General features: G+C 43.0%; 1 pseudogene; it reads right to left on the bottom strand.

Annotated features, from left to right (window-relative positions):
- Window positions 1-25,340, bottom strand: part of LOC134206885 (sporozoite surface protein 2-like) — a 78,745-nt pseudogene extending 53,405 nt beyond the window's left edge.
- Window positions 25,341-25,562: the final 222 nt, after the last annotated feature.

The raw sequence follows: 25,562 nt of genomic DNA on the forward strand, positions 1-25,562 counted from the left end.
CTGATGTACTTCGTTCAGTGCATGTGCTAAGTACCTGTCGAACTTTTCCAGGAAATTTCTCAATTTTTTGAAAACCTTCCAAAAGCTCCCCAGGAATACCTTCGGGATTTTCTCTCAAAGTCTCTTCAGAACTTCCTCCGAAAATTCTTCCAAAAGTTCTTGGAAAATTTCTCCAGGCGATCCTCCAGAAATTCTTCCAGGAGTTTCTCAGAATACCTCAGGAGTTCCTTCGAAAATTCCTTTAGGATCTCTCGAATTTCAGAAAGAGTTCTTCCAAAAATTCATCCAGAAGTTTCTTTGAAAATTCCGCAGACATTTCTCCTGGTGTTCCTCAAAAAATATTCACGAGTTGGTTCGAAAGATCTTCAGAAATTCGCCTGAAATTTCTACAAAATTACTCAAGAAATTCTCCAAAATTCCCAGAAGTTTCCCAGAAAGTTCCTCAATAAAATCTTCCAGGAGCTCCTTCGGAAAATTTTCGAAACTATCTTCATGAATCCATCCAGGAGTTCCTCAAGAATTTTTTGATTCAATTTTCAGCTAACTCATGAGGATTTCTTGGAGGAATTAGGTTAGGAGGATCCCGGAAAATCCGAAGAAACAGAAGGAATATTTAAAGGAACTCCTGCAGAAATTTCTTCAAGAGTTCTTCCAGGAATTCCTTCTGAGTTAGCTCATAAATTCTTCCATAAAATTCTAAAGGGGATTCTCCAGAGATTCTTCCAAGAGTTCCATCACAATTTCTTCCAGGAGATCCAGAAATTGCTCCAGAAATGAAAACTTCCCTGAACCTTCTCCTCAAGGAGTTTCCAGAAAATGCTTCCAAAGGTTTCTCCGGAGAAACTCCCGGCGGGTTTTCTATAAGAAGCGTCTTAATTTCGAAGGAACTTCTAGAGAATTTTCAGAAGGGCTTATGGATAAATTTCAAAATTTTCTGAAGGATCTTCTGGAGTAATTTTCGAAGGAGGAATCTCCAAAGAAATTTCTGGAGTATTTTTGGATAATCTCTTGAAGGATTTTCAAAAGAAACTTTTAAAAGAATTTCCTGGAAAAGTTCTAGAGGAGCTTGTGGAGGATATTTAACCTTTATAAGGCAGTGGCAACTATATTGCCACCAACAAAAAAATATGTTTTTCTATTTATTAACAAGAGCTCTACTTATTATTTCACATGTAGTGACTTTATTTGCTTCCTAGTAACACCCCAGATGAATCTGAGCATAAAAAAATTGAAATGTCAATTTGAGAACAGTTTTTGACGAACAGATCGTAAGTTTCGAGTGGAAGAAGGATTTTCAGTTATAATTCGTTAAAAAACGACAAAGATATATTTTTTCCGTTGGTATCAATCATTTTGAATCCCTGTGTTAGATTACTATGTGATTAGCGTGAAAAAGCTTTGCTTTTCTGTATATTTGGTTTTGGATTTTGACGAAATTGTGTTTTTTCCCAAGGGTCCCCTTGGGAGAAAAAGCGAATTTTTTTTCACTTATAATGCGTTTTCTGATTAGGACTCTTCACCAAAAATGTAACGTACCTTGATTTGACTGGTTCAACGTAAAACCAAATTTAAAAAAAATTATATTTTGTTTTTGCCTGTTTTTCCTTGCCGGGCAGTAGGCAACTATATTGCCACTCAATGTTTTACTGCTTGGCGGCAGTGGCAACTATATTGCCACAAATTTTTCAATATTTCTGAACTGTTTAATGTATAACAAACACATTTGAGTTTAATACCATGTTAACATTGTGTTTCTTGTTGTTCTTGTTAATTTATTGTTTAGATTCGTCTGCCTTATAAAGGGTTAAAGGAAGTTTAATTTTCCTTGAGAGCCTTTTAAAGAAATTCTTGGACAATACTTGAAGAACTCCAGGAAGAATTTCCAAAATCAAAACTTCTGAAAGAATTTGTGAAGGTACTCTGGAAAAAATTCCAGGGAGCTTCTGGAGGTATTTCCGAAGAACTTTTGAAAATTAAAACTTCTGAAGGAAAACCGGAAAATTCGGAAGATCTTTTTGGTTAATTTTCAAAGGAACTGCTGGAGGAGCTTCCAGAGGACGTCTTGGAGAAACTCCTGGATGATCTTCCTGAGGGTCTTCTTGAATAATTTTTGCACGAACTCTTGGGAAAATTCTTTAAGGATCTCCTGGACGATATTCTGGAGGAATTTCTGCATCAATTCCAGAAGGAATTTCTCAAGGAGCTCCTGGAAGAGTTTCGTAAGGAGCTTCTGGAGAAATTCCTTGAGAAACTCCTGCAGGAATCTGTGGAACTTCTGGAAGATTTTTTGAGTAACTCCAAGAAGGATTGATTTGCGCAGGAGCTCTTGAAAGAATATTTTGAGAAACTCCATAGAACGCTCTGAAGGGACTTTTAGAGAATTTCTTGGAGTAAGTTCTGAGAAATTTTCAGAAGAACTTCTGCACAACTTTTGAAAGAACTCCCAGAGATATTTCTTTTATGATATCCTGGAAGAATTTCTGTTGAACTCCTAAATGATTTTTATTTTAAATCTTTTGAAGGAATTGCCAAGTCTTGAAGGAATTTTCTGAGGGACTCCGGAGGAATTTCAAAAGAACTCATGGTGGAATTTCCGAAGAGACTGGGGAATTTTCGGAGGAACTTCGGAGAATTAAAAAAAAGCTGCTTACGGAATTTAGAGCGGAATTTCTGGAGAAATTTCAAAAGAAACTTGCGGAAGAATTTTCGAAAGAATTTCTGGAGAATTTTGAGAGGAAATTCTGAGGAACTTTGAAGGAATTTCCGGAGCTTTGGGAAGAATTGCCGGTTGAACTCCTGGACGAATGATTTGAGGAACTTTTGGAGGATTTTCCCAAGAAACTTTTGGAGGAATTCCTAGGGAAGCTCTGGAGCAATACTTAAAGCAACTTCTGAAGGAATTCATGGATGTTTTAGAAGGAATATGCGAAGAATTTCCGCAGGATCTCCTGGACGAATTCCTTGAGGAACTATAGAAAGTCGTAAACTCCTGGAGGAATTTACGAAGCTACTTCGAAGGAATTTCCGGAGGACTTCTGAAATATTTCCGAAGAATTAAAAACTCTTGGACTCTGTCCTGGAGAATTTCTACTGTAGAAAATTTGAGGTACTTCTGGAGTAATTTCCAAAGGAACTTTCGAGTTGATTGCTAAGAAACTCTTGGGTATTTCCGTAAAGTTCAGAGGATCTCTTTGTGAAATTTCCAGAGGAAGTCCTGGAAGAACTCTTGGGTGATTTTTTGGAGGAACTTCTGTAGGGTTTTGAAGAAACTTCTGGAGCAATGTCTGGAGAGAATCCTGAACAATTAAGCAATTTTCTGAGGAACTCAGTGGTAGTTTCTGTCTTGACTCCTAGAAATACTTCCGAAAAAATTAAATGAACTCTTGGAGAAATTTCCGGTGGATGTCCTGGAAGAGTTCAAGCAGGAATTTGCAGAGGAATTTCGAAGGAGTTTTGAAGATTTCCGGGAAAAAATCCGTACTTTTCGGAGGTTTCTAAGAAATTTCCACGAATGTTTGGTAAAGTGCAGTATAATAAAGTTGACAAACAAAAGTCTAAAAGTCCACGCCGACCCACAGCGCCGCTTCTGATTGTAATCGATGCCACGCCATCACGTCGCCACCGCCGACTGGAAATGTTCTATCACACCACTGCGGACAATATTGTTATCGGCTCACAAGTCTTTAAAATTTCACAAATCCTTAAACACTAACTGAAAATCTAAGAATATAAAATCATGAAATCCTAAACGAAAAATTTGTAATATTGTTAGTACAAAAACTCGTTGTTTCAAAATCATGTTAGTTGAAATGAGAATCAATTACATATAAATTATTTTATATATATTAAATATATTAAATATATTTTAGAAGCATGAAAAAATTCCTGAACACCTAACCAGCTGCCGAAAGCGCGGTTTCATTTGCCTCTTATTACGTCGTTTTGTAAAGACAAAACAAGTCGAACATATTACGTCACAAATTTCTTACAGCGCTTGATTTTGGAGGAAATTCTATCGTCACTTTTCGTTACAAAATAGATGTAATATCACATCTGATTTACGACCCAGGCGATGATGTGCATCAAATCTGATGTGATATTACCATTTTTTTTTACTGTATGTACTAATACGTACCACATGTGTTTTACACTCGGTAATGATGCTGTTTGACATTCGACGAAAATAATGGATTCATCAAGAGCCATATAGTGCCTTAGCCAAAACTCAATTTAACACAGAACAAATTAAATGCGTTGTGTCCCTTATTTAAATTATTAGCACATATTTTTTATTTATTCAAACAAGGGTCTGAGTTTCTTCTGTGCATAGAAGTAGTTCAGCTATCACAGTAAAAAATAAAAAATAATATCACATCAGATTTGATGCACATCATCGCCGTCGTAAATATAATGTTATATTACATTATGTTGACGTAACCAAAAGTTGACGTACTTGATAATTCTTTTTCAAATTAAAGCCGTGTAATTCATTTGCGACGTAATATTTGCGATGTAACTGAAAAACGACGTTAAAACAGGTCAGGATGAATCCCGCCTTCGGCAGCGGGGTTAGGGATATTCGGATAGTTTTCTTTCATGTTCGAAAATACATTTTCAGATGCAACAGATTCGAATTTTATTTATTCAAATCGAATTTTATTGTATGCACAAAAACTTGAACTTTTATTTAAAACATTTTAATATTTTTTTATAAATATTTTTTAGTCAATCATTTTGAATTTATAATTATTAATATTCAATTTTAAAGTTAAATTTTAATTGTTTTAAAGATATATATATTTCATTCAATTCATTTAATTCACTATATATTTTAATGTTATTCATGTATTATATTTTATCGGCGGTGACGTGGCGGCGTCACCTTGTTGGTTATCGGCAAAGCAGGCGGGGGAATTTACTCGAAAGTTTTTTCAGGAAGTCCTCCGGAAATTACTTAGGAAATTCCTCCAAAAATTTATTTAGAAGATTTTCCTAAAATACTTCATCAGAATTTATCAATTTGTAAAATGTGCCCAAATATTCAATGACTAAAATTCCTCTAGGAAATCGTCGGGAAGTTTGTCTGGAAATTCCTCCAGATACTTCTTTGCAAATACCTCCACGAATTCCATTGGAAACTCTCCCAGAAATTCCTCTGAAAATTCTTCAAGCAATTCCTCCGGAATATCCTCCAATTCCTTCATAATATCCTTCAGGAATTCCCCCGGAAGTAACTCCAGAATTCCTTCGGAAGCTCCTCCAGGAATTCCTTCAGAAGCTCCTCCAAGAATTCCTCCAGAAGTTCCTCCAGGAATTGCTCCAGAAGCTCCTCCAAGAATTTCTTCGGATGTTCCTTTAGCAATTCCTGCCGTTAATCCTCAGGAAATTCCTCCAGGAATTCATCAGGAACTTCCTTCAGGTATTCCTCAGGAAATTCCTCGGGGAATTTCTCCGGGAGTTCCTCCAGGAATTCCTCCGGAAGTTCCTCCGGCAATTCCTTCGGAAGCTCATCCAGAAATAAATTCGGAAGCTTCTTCTGGAATTCTTCCGGCAACTCCTACGAAATTCTTCCACGACAGTTTCCACGAAAGTTCCTCCAGGAATTCCTCCGGAAGTTCCTCCAGGAATTCCTCCGGAAGTTCCTCCAGGAATTCCTCCGGAAGTTCCTCCAGGAATTCCTCCGGAAGTTCCTCCAGGAATTCCTCTGGAAGTTCCTCCAGGAATTCCTCCGGAAGTTCCTCCAGGAATTCCTCCGGAAGTTCCTCCAGGAATTCCTCCGGAAGTTCCTCCAGGAATTCCTCCGGAAGTTCCTCCAGGAATTCCTCCGGAAGTTCCTCCAGGAATTCCTCCGAAGTTCCTCCAGGAATTCCTCCGGAAGTTCCTCCAGGAATTCCTCCGGAAGTTCCTCCAGGAATTCCTCCGGAAGTTCCTCCAGCAATTCCTCCGGAAGTTCCTCCAGGAATTCCTCCGGAAGTTCCTCCAGGAATTCCTCCGGAAGTTTCTCCAGGAATTCCTCCGGAAGTTCCTCCAGGAATTCCTCCGGAAGTTCCTCCAGGAATTCCTCCGGAAGTTCCTCCAGGGATTCCTCCGGAAGTTCCTCCAGGAATCCCCCCAGGAATTCCTCCGGAAGTCCCTCCAGGAACCCTCCGGAAGTTCCTCCAGAAATTCCTCCGGAAGTTCCTCCAGGAATTCCTCGGAAGTTCCTCCAGGAATTCCTCCGGAAGTTCCTCCAGGAACTCCTCCGAAGTTCCTCCAGGAATTCCTCCGAAGTTCCTCCAGGAATTCCTCCGAAGTTCCTCCAGGAATTCCTCCGGAAGTTCCTCCAGGAATTCCTCCGGAAGTTCCTCCAGGAATTCCTCCGGAAGTTCCTCCAGGAATTCCTCCGAAGTTCCACCAGGAATTCCTCCGGAAGTTCCTCCAGGAATTCCTCCGAAGTTCCTCCAGGAATTCCTCCGGAAGTTCCTCCAGGAATTCCTCCGGAAGTTCCTCCAGGAATTCCTCCGGAAGTTTCTCCAGGAATTCCTCCGGAAGTTCCTCCAGGAATTCCCCCGGAAGTTCCTCCAGGAATTCCTCCAGAAGTTCCTCCCGGAATTCCCACGGAAGTTCCTCCAGGCATTCCTCCCCAAGTTCCTCCAAGAATTCCTCCGGAAGTTCCTCCAGGAAGTTCCTCCGGAAGTTCCTCCCGGAAGTTCCTCCGGAAGTTCCTCCAGGAAGTTCCTCCGAAGTTCCTCCAGGAATTCCTCCGAAGTTCCTCCAGGAATTCCTCCGAAGTTCCTCCAGGAATTCCTCCGGAAGTTCCTCCAGGAATTCCTCCGGAAGTTCCTCCAGGAATTCCTCCGGAAGTTCCTCCAGGAATTCCTCCGGAAGTTCCTCCAGGAATTCCTCCGGAAGTTCCTCCAGGAATTCCTCCGGAAGTTCCTCCAGGAATTCCTCCGGAAGTTCCTCCAGGAATTCCTCCGAAGTTCCTCCAGGAATTCCTCCGGAAGTTCCTCCAGGAATTCCTCCGGAAGTTCCTCCAGGAATTCCTCCGGAAGTTCCTCCAGGAATTCCTCCGAAGTTCCTCCAGGAATTCCTCCGGAAGTTCCTCCAGGAATTCCTCCGGAAGTTCCTCCAGGAATTCCTCCGGAAGTTCCTCCAGGAATTCCTCCGGAAGTTCCTCCAGGAATTCCTCCGGAAGTTCCTCCAGGAATTCCTCCGGAAGTTCCTCCAGGAATTCCTCCGGAAGTTCCTCCAGGAATTCCTCCAGTTCCTCCGAAGTTCCTCCAGGAATTCCTCCGGAAGTTCCTCCAGGAATTCCTCCGAAGTTCCTCCAGGAATTCCTCCGGAAGTTCCTCCAGGAATTCCTCCGGAAGTTCCTCCAGGAATTCCTCCGGAAGTTCCTCCAGGAATTCCTCCGGAAGTTCCTCCAGGAATTCCTCCGGAAGTTCCTCCAGGAATTCCTCCGGAAGTTCCTCCAGGAATTCCTCCGGAAGTTCCTCCAGGAATTCCTCCGGAAGTTCCTCCAGGAATTCCTCCGGAAGTTCCTCCAGAAATTCCTCCGGAAGTTCCTCCAGGAATTCCTCCGGAAGTTCCTCCAGAAATTCCTCCGGAAGTTCCTCTAGGAATTCCTCCGGAAGTTCCTCCAGGAATTCCTACGGAAGTTCTTACAGGAATTCCTACGGAAGTTCCTCCAGGAATTCCTCCGGAAGTTCCTCCAGGAATTCCTACGGAAGTTCCTCCAGGAATTTCTCCGGAAGTTCCTCCAGGAATTCCTCAGGAAGTTCCTCCAGGAATTCCTCAGGAAGTTCCGCCAGAAATTCCTCCAGAAGTTCCTCCAGGAATTCCTCCGGAAGTTCTTCCAGGAATTCCTCCGGAAGTTACTCCAGGAATTCCTCCGGAAGTTCCTCAAGGAAGTCCTCCGAAAGTTCCTCCAGGAATTCATCCAAAACCTCCTCCAAAAGCTCCTCCAACAAAAGTTTTTCCAGGAATTCGTAATTTCGTAATTTCGTAAAATCCTCAAGGAAATACACCGGAAGTTCCTTCGGAGAAACTTCCAGAGGAATTCCTTGTGAAACTTCCAGAGGAATTTTTGGTAGAGCTTCCGCAGGAATTATTGGTGGAACTTCCAGAGGAATTCTGGGTTTAACTTCCGGAGGAATTATGAGTGGAGCTTCCGGAGGAATTCCTGGAGAAACTTCCGGAGGAATTGCTTATGGAACTTCCGAGAGGATTCCTGGTGGAACGTCCGGAGGAAATCCTGGTGGAACTTCCGGAGGAATTCCTGGTGGAACTCTGGAGGAATTCCTGATGGAACTTCCGGAGGAATTCCTGGTGGAACTTCCGGAGAAATCCCTGGACGAACTTCCGGAGGAATTCCTGGAGGAACTTCCGGAGGAATTCCTGGATAAACTTCCGGAGGGATTTCTGAAGGAACTTCCGGAGGGATTCCTGATGGAACTTCCGGAGGAATTGCTGGTGGAACTTCCGGAGGAATTCCTGGTAGAACTTCCGGAGGAATTCCTGGTGGAACTTCTGGAGGAATTCCTGGTGGAACTTCCGGAGGAATTCCAGGATGAACTTCCGGAGGGATTCCTGAAGGAACTTCCGGAGGAATTGCTGGTGGAACTTCCGGAAGAATTCCTGGTGGAACTTCTGGAGGAATTCCTGGTGGAACATCTGGAGGAATTGCTGGTGGAAATTCCGGAGAAATTCCTTGAGAATCTTCCATAAGAATTCTTTGAGGAACTTCCTGTGGCATTCCTTAGGAATTTTCCCGAGGAATTCCGTGAGGAACTTCCGGAAGAATTCCATGAGGAGCATCGAGAGGAATTCCTGGAGGAACTTCCAGAGGAATTCCTGGAGGAACATCCAGAGGAATTCCTTGAGGAACTTCCGGGAGAATTCCTTGAGAAACTTCCGGAGAAATTCTTTGAGGAACTTCCGGAGGAATTCCTTGAGGAACTTCCAGAGGTATTCTTTGAGGAACTTCCGGAGGAATTCCTGGAGGAAATTCCAGAGGAATATCTGGAGGAGTACTTGGAGGAACTTCCGGAGAAATGCCTGGAGGAACTTCTGAAGGAATACTTGGAGGAATTCGTGTAGGAACTTCCGGAGGAATTCCTGGACCAACTACCGGAGGAATACCTGGAGGAACTTCCGGTAGAATTCCTCGAGGAACTTTCGGGGTAATTCCTCGAGGAACTTCCGAGGGACTTCCTTGAGGAACTTCCAGGGGAATTCCATGAAGAACTCCGGAGGAATTCCAGGAGGAACTTCGGGAGGAACTCTCGGAGCAATACTTTGAGGAACTTGTGGAAGATTACTTGGAGGAATTTCCGGAGGATTTCGTGTAGGAACTACCGGAGGAATTCGTGGAGGAACTACCGGAGGAATACCTGGAGGAACTTCCGGAGGAACTCGTGGAGGAACTTCTGGAGGATCTTCCTTAGGAATTCCTGGAGGAACTTTCGGAGGAATTCCTGCAGAATCTTCCGGAGCAATTCCTGGAGGAACTTCCGAAAAAAATATTATAGGCGTTCCTGAAGGAGCTTTCGAATGAATTGCTGGATGAACTTGCGGAGGAATTCCTGAGTTAAGTATCTCTTGGAATTAATAGATGAACTCCTTTGAAATTCCTTGAGGAATTTGCTGACGATTTCCTGGAGCAATTTGCGGAGGAATTTCTGGAGAAACTTGTGGAGGAATTCATGGAGGAACTTGCGAATTAATGTCCAAAAGAACCTCCGGAGAAACTTCTAGAGTAATTGCTGAAGGTATTTTGAAGCAGACTTTGGAGTAAATTGCAAATGAACTCCAAGAGGAATATCCTATGAAACTGGAGGAATACCAGGAGGAACTTGTGGAGAAATTTCCAAAAGAACCTTCGGAGAAACTTCTAGAATAATTGCAGAAGGTATTTTTGAAGCAGATTTTGGAGTAAATTCCAAATGAACTCCAAGAGGAATATCCTATGAAACTCCTAGAGAAATTTCCAAAGGAACTCTAGGAGGAATTTCTGAAGGAACTTTTGGTAGACTTTTCAGAGTAACTCTTGAAGGAATTTCCGGAGATATTTTTAAAGGAATTTCCGAAGGAACTCGTGGAAGAATTTCGGAAAGAACTCCTGAAGGAATCTCCAAAGGAATTTCCGTAGAAACTGGATTAAAATTTTTCAAATTATATTTTTTTTATGAATGATTTGTTTATCGGCTTTATCAGTCAGTTCTACTTAAAGTATGAAGGAGTAGATAATCGAAAGATAATTGAAAATCATCAGATTGAAAGCCGTTCGCTAGGGCGCGAAAAAGAAACGATAGAGGGTGAAAGGGAGAAAGGCAGACCATCTATTGAACAGCACAATGTTTCAATTATGAAAATATAATTTTATAATCATTATTTTTTTCAAGTTTTCATTTTTAGCTCTTGTTTTTTTTATTGTTTTTAATTTTAGAATTTAAACATTTTTCAGATCTTCAAATTGCAAAATATTTTAAATTTTTAGTTCATACTTTTATAATTAACGGAAAACTTCAGTTCCGGCATAGCACTTCACTATCGAAATAGCCTACTAGATATCACTATTTTTCCATTCATTTGGTAAAGCGTTTACAACAAGTAGGGAAACTGCTCCAGGATTTCATCTCATAGCACCGATGTTCATCTCATTTAAAACAAAGCAATGGTAAGATTTTTTCCTTAAATTTGTTTATTATTTTTCTCATGTTTACAAGAAGAAGCGACGAATTTGGTGCCGTATTTCTTTGTTTCGCGTTGAGATGAATATATGTTCAGTGAGATGGAGATCGGAACATTTCCCCGAGACAAAAACTATGTTCGTTTACTGTCTGAAAAGCTGCTGATATTCCGCATGATTATTCGATCAGCTACAAAGCAAAAATGAGTTAGAAAAGCTAAAAAGCTTATCATAGTGATTCCAGTTCAATTTGAATTATTTTCGTGCTTTGCATATGTTACCCAATAGATTTCTCTGCTTCGTCTTCGTTTCCTTTAAACGTACTCAGTACGTATCCAACAATGCGATTTAATTTAATTTTGCTTCCTTCCTGGGTAAGTGCACTCGTTTGTTGATGAATGAACTATCATGATTCCACCGGATCGTTGTCCTGCAAGGGAAATGGAAGCAGTTTGAAAATAACAAATTGAAAATTTGCTGCAGCTTTCGTGCATCGGAGTTTGTCTTATAGGTTCATGGCAGCACTCCGACTCCGCTAAACATAGATTTTACGGAGGGTCAGCAGATTGCCTTCCTCTCGATCGATCCACCTTGCTTGATATGCACCTCGCCGTCTTGTGTCCGTTGAATCGATATCGACAATCATTTTCACCGAGTGTCTGTCTAACGATCCGGTTACATACCCAGCCCACTGCAGTTGTCGCGGTGTGAACTATGGACGGTTCCACTGTTCCACAACTGATGCAATTTGTGATTCTCCGTCTTCTTTCTGTACCATTCCACCATTCGAATAGCCCAAGTGCTCTTTGGCCTTCCAAAAGCACTATAGAGGTATCGTGTCCGTAGAGAATTATAGATCGTCAGTTTAGTATCGATCGTTATCGTTTCGGTTTTCATGGTCAGCAATTAGCCCAAGTACACGATACCACAACAAGCGGATGGCAGATTTTAATACAGTTCTGCATAAGAACCTTACAAAAACTGTATAATAATTTGGCATATAAAATTTCGTAAAAAAAAAGTATAAAAATCTTACAGAATTGTAAATGCCAAGATTTTATGCAATAATTGTCAGATTTTTTACAAATCCCTTACGCTATACAGATTCTCAAAAGTTAACTCATGAAGTGCTGCTGCAAGCATACTCAAAAAAGGTTATTCGTTACTGACATTTGCGATGCTCTCAAGCCATTATCACCATAACTGTGATCCAATTTATTTATTCGGTGGTTCTGGCCGAGTCTATTTCAATTATATCATAATTTTAATACCGCATGCAACCGTTGCTGTTGCTGTTCGGTCGGAGGTTGGCCGCTCCGACGGGATTGGATTATTGCCGTTTGGAATTAGCATGCGGATTGAATGAGTGTGATCGAATTGGCTTCCGTGTCATGTGTCGGATGATTGCATATAGTGGGAAATGGATGACAGACTTCATTCAGTTGCCAAGCGCTCCATTGAGCTGCCATATAGGCCATAATTAATAAGCTGCTTTGGACAACCGCTATTTCCCAAAAATTGTTATTCTGCCATTCTCAGAACTTATGAATAGACAATGGTAAATATTTGTTCCATTATTGTCCCAATCCAGGCAACATATGTGTGCGACCGCTCATGAGTCTCATGAAAAACGGGATCACGGAAATTAAGTATTGCGTACATTCATTCTCCCATTGTCCGCCAGTACAGGAGATACACGACACAATATTTATCAACACTTTCTGCACTTTCATATACCACCGAGCAAGCAGCCAAGGAATCCTGCACTTTCGAAGAAAAGCAGCATTTTTCAATCAAATGGAAATATGTTTCTAAACCCAACCAGAGAGTACAAGATCTTAATGCAATCATGCATTAGATTTTTCAAATCAACGGTTTTTCGAAACCAATCGAAACCATTTGACGTAATTGGGTCATTTATATTTTGGCATTAGTAGTAAGAACTAGAACTAGACCCAACGATTTTCTTGCGCTGCCGCCCCCGTCAAAAAGGAATTGATACGCCGCCGTATGAAAATTTACCACGCTGCCGGATATTTTTTATCACGCTGATAATGTTTTTTTTTACTTTAACGAAATGTTTTCCACTACCCGCGCCTATGGTGATTGAAGGACTATTAAAGCAGTAGTTTGCATGGGTTTGCCATTTTTTATGGCATTTTATGGAGGAGTTCAATTTCATCAGGCTCCTGTCAGAGATTCACATTCTCAGTTCCTATGACAATTATCTGTATACAATTATGCAGCACACAGTAAAAAAATCTGAAAATTACACGCTATGGAAATATTTAAACGCTTATTTTTGTGTTCAATAGCCTCTAATTTTACATCCAACTTTTTCTTGTGCGCAATATTGAATGCAAGCTCCATACTAACGACGACCTGTGATTTTAAAAAGTGATTAAAACATGTTGTTACCGGCCAAAACGGTCACATTAAACCTCTACATGTTATTCCAACTTTATATTACTATTGAATTATGGTAGCTCAACTTACCGCCTAAGAAATTATGAATATAATGGAAAATCACACATAAAAGAATTATTGAACTTCCAATACAAACCCAATACCTAAGACCGAAATAAGAATAAACCCTCCTCTATCCTTTGAGCACCTCTACAATCCGTGAACGCACACTCGTCGTTATTCCGTCACGATGACATCTGACGTTTTGCGTCTGTTCGTCGACACGCGGTCGTTGCCGAGGGAAAAAAGGAATAGGAATAAAAACCTTTTGCCGCCAGGCATCGGGGCTCAGTAGGTGAAAGATACTTGGGACAAAAAGTTAAAGTCCGTAAAATAATTTTAATTTTCGTATCCTTCACAGTGTAAATTTTCTGCCTCATAAACCCAAAAGGGTGACTTTGGTCGCGTGTGCAGTGTAGTGCCGTGTAGAAGCCGAGAATTTGTTGTATCCGGAATAGGGGAGTGATTTTGGCAGTCCGCCACGACGAGCTAGCCACCATTTTGTAATTACGGCAGTGGCGCCGTGCGAAGGTTCTCGTGGAAAAAGCGTCCACTATCGCTGGCGTGCCTTGTCAAGGCCCAGCCGAAGCAAAAGCATCCACCATCGTTGGAGTGCCTCTCCGAAGCCCAGTCGAAGCAAAAACCTACACCATCGCTGGCGTGCCTCGCCCAGGCCCAGCCGAAGCCGAAAACCTACACCATCGCTGGCGTGCCTCGCCCAGGCCCAGCCGAAGCTGAAAACCATCCACCATCGCTGGCGTGCCTCGTCAAGGCCCAGCCGAAGCCGAAAACCTACACCATCGCTGGCGTGCCTCGCCCAGGCCCAGCCGAAGTCGGAAACCTCCTCATCGCTGGCGTGCCTCGCCCAGGCCCAGCTGAAGCCCAAAGCATCCACCACCGTTGGCAGGCCTCACCCAGGCACATCCCAAGGCACTATCCGCCGAGCAGCATCGCGAACATGGAACTTCGCCCTAGACACGATCAAAGACGAGCCAGAGCCGCACCGGCGGTCTCCAACCATCAGTGCATCCAAAGGAGAAATGCGGTATGTTAATGGTGCTTCCTTTATCCCCCCCTCCTCTATTACTTGAATGGCTATAACAATGCCGAAAATACTATGAATATATAATGTTAATCTAAACTACACTATTGGTTAACCTTCATTTCGAGAATAATCCGTATTAAAATCTTGTTTTTCGGTGTTCCGCTTTGAAAGTATTATAAGGGAAGTCCGCCCGCCAATACCCCTCCAATTTCTCCTAAGAGCAATTAGAAAAACGACCCTGAGGTCACGACAAGGGCAGATGAAAGTCCCCAGCTAAGTATCTCTAACAATGTGTCGAATCGAACGGAGCCTTTTTGTTACATTATATAGGCTGTAACATTTTTATACTGTGTATGCTTGGGAAAGCATAAGAAATATAGGCTTTAAAATCTACGTGAACTTTAATCTTTTACTGATTATGAATCGACGGTACGTTTTAATTTCATTTATTGAACGGCTACTCAGTCTTTCACTTATTATATCGAGTTTTTTATTTACCCGGTAAATAAAAACTCGTAATAAGTGCAAGACTGAGTAGCCGTTCAATAAATGAAATTTGATCTTTAGCACAGAGAGAGAAATAAGAATTTAAAGGGCATTCCCTTGTTCCTGAAGAACAATTCCCACGAATTGTTCTTCAGGAACTTAAGGAATGCTCCTTTTAAATTCTTATTTCTCTCTCTCTGTTTGCGTATTTTGTCTAGAATTTCTTCAACAAATCTTCCAGGATTATTATATGAGAGAATTAAGCTTATTCTACGAGTAGAGTGATGTAAAGTGAGTCGAATCTCATGTCAGGTGACCATGGCACGCAAATGGAAGAATACGACTATTCTCACTTTAATTGAGTAATGTCATTGCCAATGCCATTGGAAAATCCAACCGAAATTACATCTGAAATTCCATCTAGAATGTTTCTTTTCAGAAATTCCTTCACGGATTCTAATCACCAATTCCGTCACGAATTTTCCAGCAATTTCTTCAAGAATACCTCCGCGAATTGCTACATGGAATTTACCACAAAACTTCCATCGTGAATACCTCCTGAACAGTGGCGTAGCCTCGAGAGGGTTTTGGACATACAACCCTCCCCAGAGTCAAAATTTGTTGAAGACAAATTTTGTTTGGACCCTCAAGTTAACAAAAATTCTGGCTGCGCCGTTGAATAGTACTCATAATACATACATATTCATCATTTTTATTCGACATCCAAGAGATTAACTATAGTTCGTCAAATAAAATTCAGAAATCCCCCACCCCTCCCCTAAGACCAATTTCCTGTCAAAGACACTGCCCCTGAAGGAAGAATGTCCCGTAAGAGTTTCTGGTGGAGTATTCCGGACAATACAAATAGGAAATTCTGAGGTAATTAAAAACAAATGTCCGGAGCAATTTTAAAAAAATAGCCAAAATATAAAGGGGTTTTTGGAGATATTTCTGGAAAAAATCCTAAAGTAATTTCTGTGTAAACCACTAATGGTATTTTTGGGAGAATTTTCGGAAGGTTTCCCGAGGATTCCCGGTTGAATTCTCGGGGTAATTTCTTACGAATATTCCGGTTAAAATCCTAGAGGGTTTTGTAGGTGAATTTTTGGGTAAATTTTGAGGGAGGAGTAACTTACAGATAATTCTGGTTGAAATTTTCGGAAAAATTCATGCAGAAGTTTCCATGGGTATTGAAGGGAGACATTTCTTAAAGTTCGAGGATTTTTGGGGATTCTGCTGGTGATTTCCGAAGGAGTTCGTGGAGACATTTTCAAAAGAATCCCAGAAGAAATATCAGTAGGAATATCGGCTGTATTTTTAAAGGTTTTTTTTTAAACTTTCAAGAAAATTATTGAAGACACCTTCAAAGAATTCTTGAATCATTTTACAAAAAAATCTTTGAAGAAATTTTAGGAGACATACCTGGAGGATTTTCCGAGTTAATTTGTGGATGAATTTCTGGAGCATTGGGCGTAGGGAATAATTGAAAAAAAATTCAGGATGAATTTCTGTACTTTGGAACTTCCTTTTTTTAGTAAAACCATACGAAATTCCTGCTGGAATCATTCCAGATATGAATTTGGTTTGAAGATATTTATTCCTGAAATTTATTGAAGAATGTATTAGGGGAAGACGGCTTTGGCAGGTTTTGTTCTATTATTGGCAGGGGGGTTTTTGTCGACCAAATTTTATGAAATTTGGCCACAATATTCTTTGATATGCAAATTTGAGCCTAGTCAGTCATAAAAAAACCCCTGCCAATAATAGAACAAAACCTGCCAAAGCCGTCATTCCCCTAGGTATCCTTAAGAAAAAAATTTCCTAAAAGATTTTCTGAATGTATTTCTGAAAAAACTCCTAAGTGAAATTACAAAAGAATTTCAAGAATTTCTTTCTCAAGTTTCGGAAGGGATTTTTATTGAGGAATTATAGGAAACTTTTGTTTGAGAATATCCTGAAAAAAATAAAGGAGTTCCTAATTCGATTTCTGCAGGCAATTCACAAAGGAAATTATAAAAAAAAAATATGAAAAGAATTCTCCTTCAAGAATTTTAGAAGGTTTTCCTGAAACAATTTCCGTATGTCTGCTTAAGAGAATTCCTGAACAATCTTGTTGAGAGGAGTTTGATAAGTTGTTTGAAACTGGCAACACTGGTGATCTAAAAATATTTGATTGGACTGGAGCATGCAATAAGTGAAATGAAGTGAAACTAGCTTGTAAATTTATGCATACCTACGTTTATTGATTATAGATAGATGATAAAATAAAGCTGTTTGTAATGGAAGACACCGCTATCAAGCCCGGGAAATCTTTCGCAACAAACTGTTATTCTGGAGATAAATTGGAAGATTCCTTTGGAAATTCTTCGGAAATTCAAAAAAGGTATAATAAGATATATCCAGAGTCATTCCATAACGAACAAGGAAAATCCATAACGAACTCTTTAGGAATTTGAAGGAACTTCCCGAGGAATTCCTGGAGGAACTTCCGGAGGAATTTCTGGAGGAACTTCCGGAGGAATTCCTGAAGGAACTTCCGGAGGAATTCCTGGAGGAACTTCCGGAGGAATTCCTGGAGGAACTTCCGGAGGAATTCCTGGAGGAACTTCCGGAGGAATTCCTGGAGGAACTTCCGGAGGAATTCCTGGAGGAACTTCCGGAGGAATTCCTGGAGGAACTTCCGGAGGAATTCCTGGAGGAACTTCCGGAGGAATTCCTGGAGGAACTTCCGGAGGAATTCCTGGAGGAACTTCCGGAGGAATTCCTGGAGGAACTGTCGTAGGAATTCCTGGAGGAACTTCCGGAGGAATTCCTGGAGGAACTTCCGGAGGAATTCCTGGAGGAACTTCCGGAGGAATTCCTGGAGGAACTTCCGGAGGAATTCCTGGAGAAACTTCCGGAGGAACTTCCGGAGGAATTCCTGGAGGAACTTCCGGAGGAATTCCTGGAGGAACTTCCGGAGGAATTCCTGGAGGAACTTCCGGAGGAATTCCTGGAGGAACTTCCGGAGGAATTCCTGGAGGAACTTCCGGAGGAATTCCTGGAGGAACTTCCGGAGGAATTCCTGGAGGAACTTCCGGAGGAATTCCTGGAGGAACTTCCGGAGGAATTCCTGGAGGAACTTCCGGAGGAATTCCTGGAGGAACTTCCGGAGGAATTCCTGGAGGAACTTCCGGAGGAATTCCTGGAGGAACTTCGGAGGAATTCCTGGAGGAACTTCCGGAGGAATTCCTGGAGGAACTTCCGGAGGAATTCCTGGAGGAACTTCCGGAGGAATTCCTGGAGGAACTTCCGGAGGAATTCCTGGAGGAACTTCCGGAGGAATTCCTGGAGGAACTTCCGGAGGAATTCCTGGAGGAACTTCCGGAGGAATTCCTGGAGGAACTTCCGGAGGAATTCCTGGAGGAACTTCCGGAGGAATTCCTGGAGGAACTTCCGGAGGAATTCCTGGAGGAACTTCCGGAGGAATTCCTGGAGGAACTTCCGGAGGAATTCCTGGAGGAACTTCAGGAGGAATTCCTGGAGGAACTTCCGGAGGAATTCCTGGAGGAACTTCCGGAGGAATTCCTGGAGGAACTTCCAACGGAATTCCTGGAGGAACTTCCGGAGGAATTCCTGGAGGAACTTCCGGAGGAATTCCTGGAGGAACTTCGGAGGATCTCCTGGAGGAACTTCCGGAGGAATTCCTGGAGGAACTTCCGGAGGAATTCCTGGAGGAACTTCCGGAGGAATTCCTGGAGGAACTTCCGGAGGAATTCCTGGAGGAACTTCCGGAGGAATTCCTGGAGGAACTTCCGGAGGAATTCCTGGAGGAACTTCCGGAGGAATTCCTGGAGGAACTTCCGGAGGAATTCCTGGAGGAACTTCCGGAGGAATTCCTGGAGGAACTTCCGGAGGAATTCCTGGAGGAACTTCCGGAGGAATTCCTGGAGGAACTTCCGGAGGAATTCCTGGAGGAACTTCTGGAGGAATTCCTGGAGGAACTTCCGGAGAAATTCCTGGAGGAACTTCCGGAGGAATTCCTGGAGGAACTTCCGGAGGAATTCCTGGAGGAACTTCCGGAGGAATTCCTGGAGGAACTTCCGGAGGAATTCCTGGAGGAACTTCCGGAGGAATTCCTGGAGGAACTTCCGGAGGAATTCCTGGAGGAACTTCCGGAGGAATTCCTGGAGGAACTTCCGGAGGAATTCCTGGAGGAACTTCCGGAGGAATTCCTGGAGGAACTTCCGGAGGAATTCCTGGAGGAACTTCCGGAGGAATTCCTGGAGGAACTTCCGGAGGAATTCCTGGAGGAACTTCCGGAGGAATTCCTGGAGGAACGGAATTCCTGGAGGAACTTCTGGAGGAATTCCTGGAGGAACTTCCGGAGGAATTCCTGGAGGAACTTCCGGAGGAATTCCTGGAGGAACTTCCGGAGGAATTCCTGGAGGAACTTCCGGAGGAATTCCTGGAGGAACTTCCGGAGGAATTCCTGGAGGAACTTCCGGAGGAATTCCTGGAGGAACTTCCGGAGGAATTCCTGGAGGAACTTCCGGAGGAATTCCTGGAGGAACTTCCGGAGGAATTCCTGGAGGAACTTCCGGAGGAATTCCTGGAGGAACTTCCGGAGGAATTCCTGGAGGAACTTCCGGAGGAATTCCTGGAGGAACTTCCGGAGGAATTCCTGGAGGAACTTCCGGAGGAATTCCTGGAGGAACTTCCGGAGGAATTCCTGGAGGAACTTCCGGAGGAATTCCTGGAGGAACTTCCGGAGGAATTCCTGGAGGAACTTCCGGAGGAATTCCTGGAGGAACTTCCGGAGGAATTCCTGGAGGAACTTCCGGAGGAATTCCTGGAGGAACTTCCGGAGGAATTCCTGGAGGAACTTCCGGAGGAATTCCTGGAGGAACTTCCGGGGGAGTTCCTGGAGGACCTTCGGGGGGATTTCCTGGAGGAACTTCGGGAGGAATTCCTGGAGGAACTTCGGAGGAATTCCTGGAGGAACTTCCGGAGGAATTCCTGGAGGAACTTCCGGAGGAATTCCTGGAGGAACTTCCGGAGGAATTCCTGGAGGAACTTCCGGAGGAATTCCTGGAGGAACTTCCGGAGGAATTCCTGGAGGAACTTCCGAGGAATTCCTGGAGGAACTTCCGGAGGAATTCCTGGAGGAACTTCCGGAGGAATTCCTGGAGGAACTTCCGGAGGAATTCCTGGAGGAACTTCCGGAGGAATTCCTGGAGGAACTTCCGGAGGAATTCCTGGAGGAAGTTACGGAGGAATTCCTGGAGGAACTTCCGGAGGAATTCCTGGAGGAACTTCCGGAGGAATTCCTGGAGGAACTTCCGGAGGAATTCCTGGAGGAACTTCCGGAGGAATTCCTGGAGGAACTTCCGGAGGAATTCCTGGAGGAACTTCCGGAGGAATTCCTGGAGGAACTTCCGGAGGAATTCCTGGAGGAACTTCCGGAGGAATTCCTGGAGGAACTTCCGGAGGAATTCCTGGAGGAACTTCCGGAGGAATTCCTGGAAGAACTTCGGGAGGAATTCCTGGAGGAACTTCCGGGGGAATGCCTGGAGGAACGTCCGGAGGAATTCCTGAAAGAGCTTCCGGGGGGGTTCCTGGAGGAGCTTCCGGTGGAATGTCTGGAGGAACTTGCGGAGGAATTCCTGGAGGAACTTCCGGAGGAATTCCTGGAGGAACTTCCGGAGGAATTCCTGGAGGAACTTCCAGTGGAATTCCTGGAGAAACTTCCAGTGGAATTCCTGGAGGAACTTCCGGAGGAATTCCTGGAGGAACTTCCGGAGGAATTCCTGGAGGAACTTCCGGAGGAATTCCTGGAGGAACTTCCGGAGGAATTCCTGGAGGAACTTCCGGAGGAATTCCTGGAGGAACTTCCGGAGGAATTCCTGGAGGAACTTCCGGAGGAATTCCTGGAGGAACTTCCGGAGGAATTCCTGGAGGAACTTCCGGAGGAATTCCTGGAGGAACTTCCGGAGGAATTCCTGGAGGAACTTCCGGAGGAATTCCTGGAGGAACTTCCGGAGGAACTTCCGGAGGAATTCCTGGAGGAACTTCCGGAGGAATTCCTGGAGGAACTTCCGGAGGAACTTCCGGAGGAACTTCCGGAGGAATTCCTGGAGGAACTTCCGGAGGAATTCCTGGAGGAACTTCCAGAGGAACTTCCGGAGGAATTCCTGGAGAAACTTCCGGAGGAATTCCTGGAGGAACTTCCGGAGGAATTTCTGGAGGAACTTCCGGAGGAATTCCTGGAGGAACTTCCGGAGGAATTCCTGGAGGAACTTCCGGAGGAATTCCTGGAGGAACTTCCGGAGGAATTTCTGGAGGAACTTCCGGAGGAATTCCTGGAGGAACTTCCGGAGGAATTCCTGGAGGAACTTCCGGAGGAATTCCTGGAGGAACTTCCGGAGGAATTCCTGGAGGAACTTCCGGAGGAATTCCTGGAGGAACTTCCGGAGGAATTCCTGGAGGAACTTCCGGAGGAATTCCTGGAGGAACTTCCGGAGGAATTCCTGGAGGAACTTCCGGAGGAATTCCTGGAGGAACTTCCGGAGGAATTCCTGGAGGAACTTCCGGAGGAATTCCTGGAGGAACTTCCGGAGGAATTCCTGGAGGAACTTCCGGTGGAATTCCTGGAGGAACTTCCGGAGGAATTCCTGGAGGAACTTCCGGAGGAATTCCTGGAGGAACTTCGGAGGAATTCCTGGAGGAACTTCCGGAGGAATTCCTGGAGGAACTTCCGGAGGAATTCCTGGAGGAACTTCCGGAGGAATTCCTGGAGGAACTTCCGGAGGAATTCCTGGAGGAACTTCCGGAGGAATTCCTGGAGGAACCGGAGGAATTCCTGGAGGAACTTCCGGAGGAATTCCTGGAGGAACTTCCGGAGGAATTCCTGGAGGAACTTCCGGAGGAATTCCTGGAGGAACTTCCGGAGGAATTCCTGGAGGAACTTCCGGAGGAATTCCTGGAGGAACTTCCGGAGGAACTTCCGGAGGAATTCCTGGAGGAACTTCCGGAGGAACTTCCGGAGGAATTCCTGGAGGAACTTCCGGAGGAATTCCTGGAGGATCTTTCGGAGGAACTTCCGGAGGAATTCCTGGAGGAACTTCCGGTGAGGATTTCCAAAACATTATTCAACAAATCCGAGGATCGATATGATCTCTGTTGTTTTTTTTTCTTATACAGTACACCACTACAATACCCCCCCCCCCCCCTTTGAACTTTTGGACATAGTTTTTTGTTTAAATTTTTGAAACTGCTCAACTATTGAGCTGTATTGAAGTCGATTGATTTTTAGATAAAAAAAAAACATTATTCGAGCATTATTCAAAAAACCTTCGAGAGTGGTCGAATATATGTATTGTTTTGCCCTGAAAACACTCGTTTAATCGTAATCGGGCAATAGAGTAGACTATTTCTTGTAAAGAACACAGTTTCCTGAACATTGCATAATAATAAATGAATCATTTTTCTGATCTTTTATCTCTCATATCAATCATGTCCATATCTCATTTTGCTATTATATCATTATTTGATATTATTGAGCTATTTTCTACAACTCGGGAATGGATCACGCGACCGTCTACGCTTTTTGAAGTCCCTTTGAAAAGTTGTATATCGTTGTTGATGGCATTTCACTGGAACGGATGACCCCAAATAACTCAATTTTTAGTATGTATTTATAAGGCCTCTCTCTACACCTCGATGAAAGAATGAGAAATGGAATCATTTCAACTCTTGGTATCCTTTTTCCATATGAATCGTTTCAATCCTCAATTCGGGTAAATGCTGCATCCGGGTAATTGCTACATTTAGATCGGATACATTTTATTAGGCTGATTGTCATTCGGGTATTGGGTTTTTAGGTATTTGTTATGAAATCATCAAATCATATCTTCAAACCATCCTTATGTAACGTGGTATTTGGAAACATTTTCAGCACATTCAAGATTCCTCTAGAGTTTCGTATTTTCATGCCGAAAATTGGACCAAAACTGAAAGAATTAGAAAATTCAGCACATCATCAGCTTTGTACCCTACCAAGTTATGCTAATTTTCGGGGAGGACAATCTCACACAAAAGTGTAAGCAAGAAAATGTCTGTGATAACAACTCGCCGAGTTTGTCACCATTGAATCCACATCTGTGCTCCAACTCGATTGCACTACACCGAAAAAAAAAGCAGATCTTCCTCCAGTTCCCAGCACAGATATCCACAAAAGTGACAACGTGAAAACGTGGTAAAAGTGTCTTTGTCCTCATTTTTCACATCATAACCCTTCTGCCTAATGATGTAGAAGATAAAGGCACTACCTACAGCAGTCAGGCATCGCACCTTCGCCGTTTGATATGAGTGGGCGGAGACCGGGTATGTAATACCAGCTTGCCACAAAGAATGTCGGTATGCTTCGTTTCAGTTACGTATTGCTGAAACCTTTGTCGGTCATAACGGCTCTCCGATATTGAACTTCTGTAGCTTCTCTTGTACGACTATTTGCTTATCTGAGCTTCCCTCCATATCAGCACTCACAAGAAATTGTACCACCTGGTGTAACGGATATCAAGTACTTTCCTATAGTGCAGTATGCATTATTTATGTGATTTGGGTTTCTTAATAGCAATTTCCGTGCAATCAGTATAGAAACAACATCGTCATATTCAGGTCGGAAGTATGTGGCATGTTCGCTTTAATTTGCTGCTTAGTTGGCCACGGCACTAGTGGCTCCACGCACTCTAACAAACGGAATAATTCGATAGAACGATGCTGATAATGTTTGGTAGTACAAGTTGAACAAGGATGCCAGGCAAACGAAAGTCAAATTAGCTTTCATTTTCATAAAAAAATAGCACCTCGTCATCTAGTGGAACATTAGGTGAATTCTCTTTTATATTCTGGAAGTTTGACAATTGCTTCTGTGATTGTGTTCAGCATTTTGAATCGGTCCAAGAGAGAGGCTCAGAATCGGTTTTTGTGAATACCACGCTTCTCGACGAGAAATGAAAAGTTTATCCCAATCGCTTTTGCTGACTTGTGCTGCTGCATCTGCCATCTTGGGTGCCGGTACATCAACTCGGATACATGAGGCATGTGAATCAGTTCCAGCGTCCTCGCTGAAGCCCGTTCAGCTCGATCTGCCGAAGTTCTGCTTTTTGAGATCTGTTGTTGGAAGATTCATATCCGGTTTAGCGCTAGTTCTCAATATCATCCAGCCTGTTACGCTTCGAACCTAAATTAAAAGATATTTGAAACACATGCTTAAAACCCTGTACACGAAAACTTACCGAGATTAAAAGTTTGACATACTGAAATTGAACTGCAAACTCTAGAAGATATGGTTGACTCAAACTGGAGTCCGGTTTCCGTACCCAAATTTTCCACCTTCTCGTTTCATCTTTTTGGGAAATGCATGAAAAGCGTATCCTCTTCCGTATCGTTGTTGGCATCCCGGTACAATGCAAATGGTTCTGTTTGGTTTAGCGAAGTCGATACACTCATTGATGCGTCCGTAGCTCTTTCACCGTTTTCTCACACGAATCCATTTTACCTTGAAAAACATTTGAGTACAGTTGTTTATCACTTAAAATCAAGCAACAATCACATTATTTGTTAGAACAATATTCAGGGTTTATATTTTACCCAATGAATCACACTTTCTTTCAAGTTTTCATTCAGTATTTTTTAATCAAATTTTAGCCAAAAAAGTTCTGCTCAAGGCGAAGATTCGTTGCACTCGTTGAGTAACTTTTGAATCCAGATACAAGTTTGCACCTCAGAATCTGCATTTCCAGACACTAAACATTCAACCTAATAAAAACTGGATACTTTAGTTATTTTCTTCAAAAAACCAATTCAAATTGGAGATTTTCGTGCAAGTTTTTGTTTACTTTTGAATCACGCACATTATTTCATGTAAATGTCGCCACTGTACCTTCGTCAAGCGAATACTGGTCACTATGACACTCCTGCTTCAACGCAAGCAGATCACTCGCTCTGTGCTGAAGCAGCACTCCTTTCTACTACCGACGGAGGAAACTTCAATGCCAATTGGCGCTCACTGGGCTCCTGTGCGCTTTGGGCACACACAGTCGCTTTGATGGGGCCTGCTTGCGGACACATGCAGTTTTTGTGAAGGTTTAACAGGCACTGCCAAACCCCACCACGTCCTAGACAGGCCCCTTACTCTGAGAGGCCATGGGGAGGGTCGTAAAGCCTATTCAAGTAAAACTATTCAATGGTTGCATTCGCTGAAAAGGTTCGCAGTCTGCGAATTCTAAATATGGATAATGGTTTTATTTAAATTCATAAGAGAGGCATAATAATACGTGGAATTCCTCCCAAGGAATTTCAAATATATACGTTCACTATCATCAGTTCCAAATAGAACTTTATAATTTCACAGGAAACGTAGAAAGACGTCCTTTCTGATGCCTATTTTTACCAGTTCGTTTATTTATTTGGCTCAATTGTTTAATTAAAAACTCTACGGAGCCAAAAGCAATACATAATTTGAACAAATTATTCTGAAGAAGTTTCAGATGCATTTCTAGAAGTCTTCTTTGATGGGGATCGGTTTATCGATCCTACCGTAACTAAACGATCCCGTCGCTGACTCGTCGACTTGCTGCTTTTCAACTCCTCGTCCTTTTTCATTTTGTTGTTGTATTTATGGCCCATTATCCCTTCTTCACAAACCAGACTCGATCTGTATTATTTTTAAATTCCATTGTTTCCGCTAGCTTCTCACGCTCCACCATAGAATTGGAATTTCAAATGTTTGCGTTCGTTCAGTTGGATCGGTGTCCGTTCAACCACATCTTCCTCAGCCACTTCAACACGTTGTTCCGCATTGCTTCCGCTGTTGTTTGTCCGAATCAATAACACACCGGGTATGTTTTC

Source organism: Armigeres subalbatus, chromosome 1, assembly GCF_024139115.2.
Source record: "Armigeres subalbatus isolate Guangzhou_Male chromosome 1, GZ_Asu_2, whole genome shotgun sequence".
In the NCBI taxonomy this organism is placed as follows: Eukaryota; Metazoa; Arthropoda; class Insecta; order Diptera; family Culicidae; genus Armigeres; species Armigeres subalbatus.